Below are 5,786 nucleotides of genomic sequence, written 5' to 3'. Positions count from 1 at the left end.
GCCCTAACAGAGGCAGCTGAGTGAGCTCTCAGTGAAATGCACTGAGGTCTTCTCAGAAGGAAGGCAGGGACACCTCAGCTCCTCTGAAAGTGATCCACCTCCTAGTCACACTCCTGACCCAGTGTCCCAGCTATTCAGATCAGACAGACAGCTCTTTCATCTGCAGGAAGGCTGATGTTCCATGTTGAGATGGATTGTGACTCTACCCCCTCGTGCAAGCCTGAGCCTGGAGGGCATGCCGCCTGTGGAGAGGCAGCCCCGCTGAAGTGTTCAGGAAAAGCTATCTACAGGTGCACCCCATGGAGCACTACTCAGCCATAAAAAAGAATAATATAATGTCTTTTTGCAGCAACTTGGATGGAGCTGGAGGCCATTTATTCTAAGTGAAGTAACTCAGAAATGGAAAGCCAAATACCATATGATCTCACTTATAATTAGGGGCTAAGCTATGGCTATGCAAAGGTATACACAGTGGTGTAATGAACTCTGGAGACTCAGAAGGAGGTAAGGGGGAGGCGGGAGAGCAATGAAAAAACTACATACTGGGTACACTACTTGGGTGACAGGTACACTAAAATCTCAGATTTCACCACTATACAATTCATCCATTTAACCAAAAACCAATTGAACCCCAAAAAACTATTGAAATAAAAAAAATATATAAAAATATATAGCTAGCAAAAAAGCATATAAAAATGCTCCATAGCACATGACATTAGGGAAATGCAAATTAAAACAATGAGATACCCCTACTCACCTATTAGAATGGCCAAAATCCAAAACACCAACAATGGCAAATGCTGGCAAGGATGTGGAGCAACAGGAACTCTCAATGATTGCTGTACAGATGCAAAATGGCACAGTCACTTTGGAAGACAGATTGGTGATTTGTCACAAAAATAAATAGATTCTTACCATATGATCCAGCAAGCATGCTCCTTGGTTTACCCAAAAGAGTTGAAAACTTATGTCCATACAAAAACCTGCACGTGGATGTTTATAGCAGCTTTAATCATAACTGCCAAAACTTGGAAGCAACCAAGACGTCCTTCAGTAGGTGAACAGATAAGTAAACTGCTGTACATCCAGACAATGGAATATTATTCAGCTCTAAAAAGAAATGAGCTGTCAAGCTACAGAAAGACACGGAGGAAACTTGTGTGTATTGCTAAGTGAAAAAGCCAATTGGAAAAGACTACATACTGTTAATTTCAACTTTGCAACATTTTGGAAAAGAAAAAACCGCACAGAAGGTAAAACAAAACACAACAAAAGGTTGCCAGGGATTAGAAGGGTGGGAGGAATGCCTAGGTGGAACACAGACTATTTGCAGGGCAGTAAACTACTCTGTATGATACTATAATGGTGGATACATGTCATTATAAATGTGTCCACACCCACTGGATGTACACCACCAAGAGTGAACCCTAATATAAATGGTGGACTTTGGGGGATAATGAGGTATCAGTGTTGCTTCATCGACTCTAACAAATGTACCACCTCTGGTGGGGAATGTTGTTAGCTGGGACGCTAAGCAAGTGGGTGGGTATAAGAGAAATCTCTGTACTATCTGCTCAATTTTGCTGTGAACCTAAATCTGCTCTAAAATATAAAGTCTATTTTTAAAAGCATATGTTCAATAAACTCAATTAATATATTTAATGAACTACTTGTATGTGAAATGATAACTTAAGTCACACATATGGCGATTTCAAAGCCTCTACACATTTGGTTAAAATGGTTATTATCCAAAGACCTTAAAAACAACTATATGCAACTCAGCTCTAATATTCTGCCCATGGAAAAGTGCCACCCCAGGGTCAAATAATCAACCACAACCAAATTAATTTTGCCAAGTAATGGCAAAGGCTCAGTTAGCGCCAACTTCAACTAGAAATGCCACCTTATGCCTCCCTTGTCCTGGAAGGTGGTCTGAGAGGCTCTGAAAAGCAGAAAGTAATGTGTCTCCACTGAATGCAGTCATGGAAATAGACCAAAGAAGTTTCTGTAATCCTGGAAACAAAGCTAGATACATCATTTCAGTATAAAGGGCAGATTCTAAACAGCCCAAACACTATCAAACACCATTATCAATGCCACACCTATAGAGTTCACAAGACATACACCATTTGTGGGAGGTGTGGCAGGAAAGTCCTTATGAAAGATCAGTGCCTCTCATCTGAAATTAAAGACATAAATGTGGGAGAACACCTTATGCAAACAATTTCTCTTCTAGAGATTAGAAAGGCATTTCCTTGCTGGTCAGAAAGATGCTACACAACTACTGTCAGCTAAAAGACTTGAAAAAAAAACCACATAGGGAAAATAATTTTACCATGCCTCAAGAGTTGTGAGAAGTTCGTGAGCATCAAAATAAAAAGTGTATATAAATAGTTTGTGTATCAGGGAATGCATTGGAGTTTGGAAGTTCAAATTAAAAAAAAAAAAAAATGCATACAGTCCAGCTCCCAATCTGAAGCTCTACCAAGTTCTAAACTTTTAATCTTGGGTTCTTTGAAGGACCTTGAAAGGTATTTAGTCCAACCTGCTACCCAATGCAAAAATCTCTTCTAAAACATATCTGATAGTCATGTTGCTTAGAGAGAATTTGCTATTTTCTAAAACTCCCCATTCCAATGTTGGATTGGCCTGTTGGGATGTTTTTGCTTACTGTTAGCAAACAGTCCTTTCATCTAACTCCTAAACCCTGGGCCACACCCTTGCTTCTAGAACTAGAGACTAAGAATGATCCTTCTTCCTTGTTCTAGCATTTACCAGCTGTGTGACCTTCAAGTTACTGAAGTCTCCTGTGCCTCAGCTGTATCTACTGAAAGGGAGATAATAGTACCTACCTCCTAGGGTTGAGGTGAGAATGAAATATTAGCACAGTGCCTGGCTTCTGTTGAACACCCAATAATTATTAGCTAGTATTATCATTAGCTATTGAATACAACACCCCTTCGGATAACTATGAAATGGCAACTTCTTTATTAGGCTTGCAAGGAATAAACATTTCAGATTACCTTAAATCAGTGATTGTCACCCTTTCTGTGGAATGCTAGAATTTGGGGTTACACACTTGAAGGCTTGAAATCGTATCCACAATTATCCTGGGATTCCCCTGGTCCCCATCCACATGACTGCTATTTGAGTGGATCTTTACTTCCCTAATAGCCTCTGTCTTTGAAACCCAGAAGGCCTTTTTCTTTGGCACTAGAATGCCATCAGGTTCCACCTCTGCTCCCTGAACTCTGACCTGAAGCAGGCTAGACTCTGACTCTATTCCACGTCATGCGGTGCTCAATTAGCAATCTAGCTTTCTAGAACTGCATAACAACAGAAATGCTCCCCAAAAAAAGTCTTACCCATTGCAGCTCACTTGGGAAGCATTTAAGGCAATAAAATAAACCATCACATATCCATTGAAAAGCACTGCCTTAAGTAATAGGGTTTATTTGGGGCCACCTGGAGAAACAGAGGGATCTGGAATTTCAGCCTCAAAGCTAGACCACTTGGAGACTAGAGCTGGTTCAGGAGCTGGAAGGTTGCTTAGGATACAATGCGGCTCTAACAACTGGGTTATACCAGTAAATAAAATTGCCATCTGTTGAGCTCTTAATATGGGCCAGGCACCATGCCAAGCATTTTACAAGTGTTAGCTATCTTTTTTTTTTTTTTTAAACCTGTTTAAATTGTGGAATAAAATACTCTTAGAGTGTTCGAAACAAATGTACAGTATAATGAACAATCACAAAGCAAACACTTGTGTAACTACCTGCTCTGTCAAGAAGCAGAAAATGCTCAAGCAGTGCAGAGTCGTCTCGCTGTGAGCACTCCCTTCAGGCCCCAGGGCCCCTCCCTTCCTAGATGTAACCACTACTCTGATGTTTGTGATCATTGTTTCCTTACTTTTTTAAAATAGTTTCCTCAACAGTCTGTGCTATATAATATCAATATATAACTACATTATATGGTTTTGCTTATTTTTGAATTCTAAAGTAAAATCATACATATTATTTCTTTTGTTCAACATTGTGTTTGTAAGATTCATTCATATTCTTCTCTATAGCATAGTTCATTCCCTCTCAGTGCTGTATAGTACTCCATTATGTGAATATATCACAATCTATTTACTCATTCTACAGTTGATGGATATTTGCATTGTTTCTGAGGCCATCATAGCAATAAAATTATGAACATGCTTGTATGTGTGTATATGTCTATACACATACATATATCATATATGTATATGTATACATGGTATATGTGAAAAGTTCCTCTTATATACACACACCCAAGAACAAAATTACTGGGTTGTTTTAGTTTTTATTCGATAATGCCTGTGTGTTTTCCAAAATGGTTATACTAACCTACATTCCATCAGCAGCAGATAGATTTCCTGTTGTACCGTATCCTCACAGACAGTTGGTATCATCCAGTTTTTCATATATGCCCCTCTGATGAGAGTATGAAATATTTAATTGGAGTTTTAATGCCTGGTCTTTTAAACTTTAAATACATTGAATCATACTTCATGCATTCATCTCTATCTTGCTTCTTTGCTCAACGTGGTGTTCAAGGATTCGTCCACAATGTTGCATAAGGAATCTCACTGTGTTTCTCTTTATTAATGATGTCTATCATCTTTTCATTGTTTGACCAGTTTACTATCCTCTTTTGTTAAGTGTCTGTTCAAGTATTTTGCCTGTTTATCTACTGGGCTGCCTGCCTTTTTCTTACTGATTCGTAAAAGACTTTTGTGTTTTTTAAAAAGTCTGGAGACCAATTCTCTGGTGGTTTTGTGTTGTAAATATCGTCTTTAGCATTCATGCATATCTCTTTAAAGCTCACAACAACTCCAAGAAATACATACTTTAATGTCTATGAACAGAACAGTCTTAGAGAAGTCGGGTGGCTTGTTCAAGGTCACTGAGCTAGTTAGCATAAGAGGTGGGAAATCAAACTCAGATCCGCTCAGCTTGAAAGCCTGGCTCTTAAGCACTCAGCCATACTGGGGACAGAGGTCATCCATCCCTCTCTAGCGCTCTATGGGTCTTCAGCCCTTCTCCCGCACCTGCTCCTCTCTTCTGTCCTTCTTTCCTTGTGACTTTAACTTATGACTTCCATTTCCTGCCCTCTCCTTGTGTGGACTTTCTTTTGACTCCCCACCTCCAAACATTGTCACTCACTTGGGTTCTCCTTCAAATTCCATGAAGGACATCTCCTCAGCTGCATTTGGCACTGTCGCCTTCGTGGGCAGGCTTTTACCCCAGACCACGTTATGGCCATGGCTCAGGTACTTTCCCACTCCAATCGACTGTGGCCATGGTGGCAGAATCCCATAGTCAGCCTGCCTTTGATGGAGCTGTGGGCATGAGAGACAAGGGTGCAAAGGCTGCTCTCTAAAACAGGTATCTCCTCTGGATCTTCACGTTTTTGGCCAATCATCACCTGCTCCTTTGACATCTCATCATCCCAATGATAACTCCCATTCCATCTTTCTTCCAGGACACTGCCTTCTTCCTCAGTCCCCACCTAAGCCCACTCAGGCATCAGCTTCCATCAGTTCTGTGGCCTAAAAAAACTGTTAAATGTAACCACTCCTCTCCATGGCCACCTCCACCCGAGTCCAGGCTACCATCATCTCTCACCTGGATTCCCAAAACAGCCACCCCAGGTGCTCTTCACATCTACTTTTCCATCTTCCCAGTCCATTCCCCATAACGGCAGCCAGAGGCACCTGTTCAAAATGCCTATCTCATCATGTCAGATTGCATGAAATTCCC

The 5,786-nt window shown here is 40.6% G+C and overlaps 1 long non-coding RNA gene across 1 annotated transcript; it reads right to left on the bottom strand.

Moving 5' to 3' along the window:
- Positions 1-789: 789 nt before the first annotated feature.
- On the bottom strand, positions 790-5,570 carry LOC115896175. Its single transcript, XR_004056113.1, has 3 exons — positions 5,190-5,570; positions 4,371-4,457; positions 790-839 (listed from the first exon to the last, which is right to left on the bottom strand). It is a non-coding gene; the product is annotated as an uncharacterized LOC115896175 (long non-coding RNA).
- Between the last annotated feature and the right edge of the window lie 216 nt (positions 5,571-5,786).

This window comes from Rhinopithecus roxellana, unplaced genomic scaffold (assembly GCF_007565055.1).
Source record: "Rhinopithecus roxellana isolate Shanxi Qingling unplaced genomic scaffold, ASM756505v1 contig5692, whole genome shotgun sequence".
Classification (NCBI taxonomy): domain Eukaryota; kingdom Metazoa; phylum Chordata; class Mammalia; order Primates; family Cercopithecidae; genus Rhinopithecus; species Rhinopithecus roxellana.
Note: the sequence above shows the minus strand (reverse complement) of the source record. Positions and strands in the feature narration are given on the sequence as shown.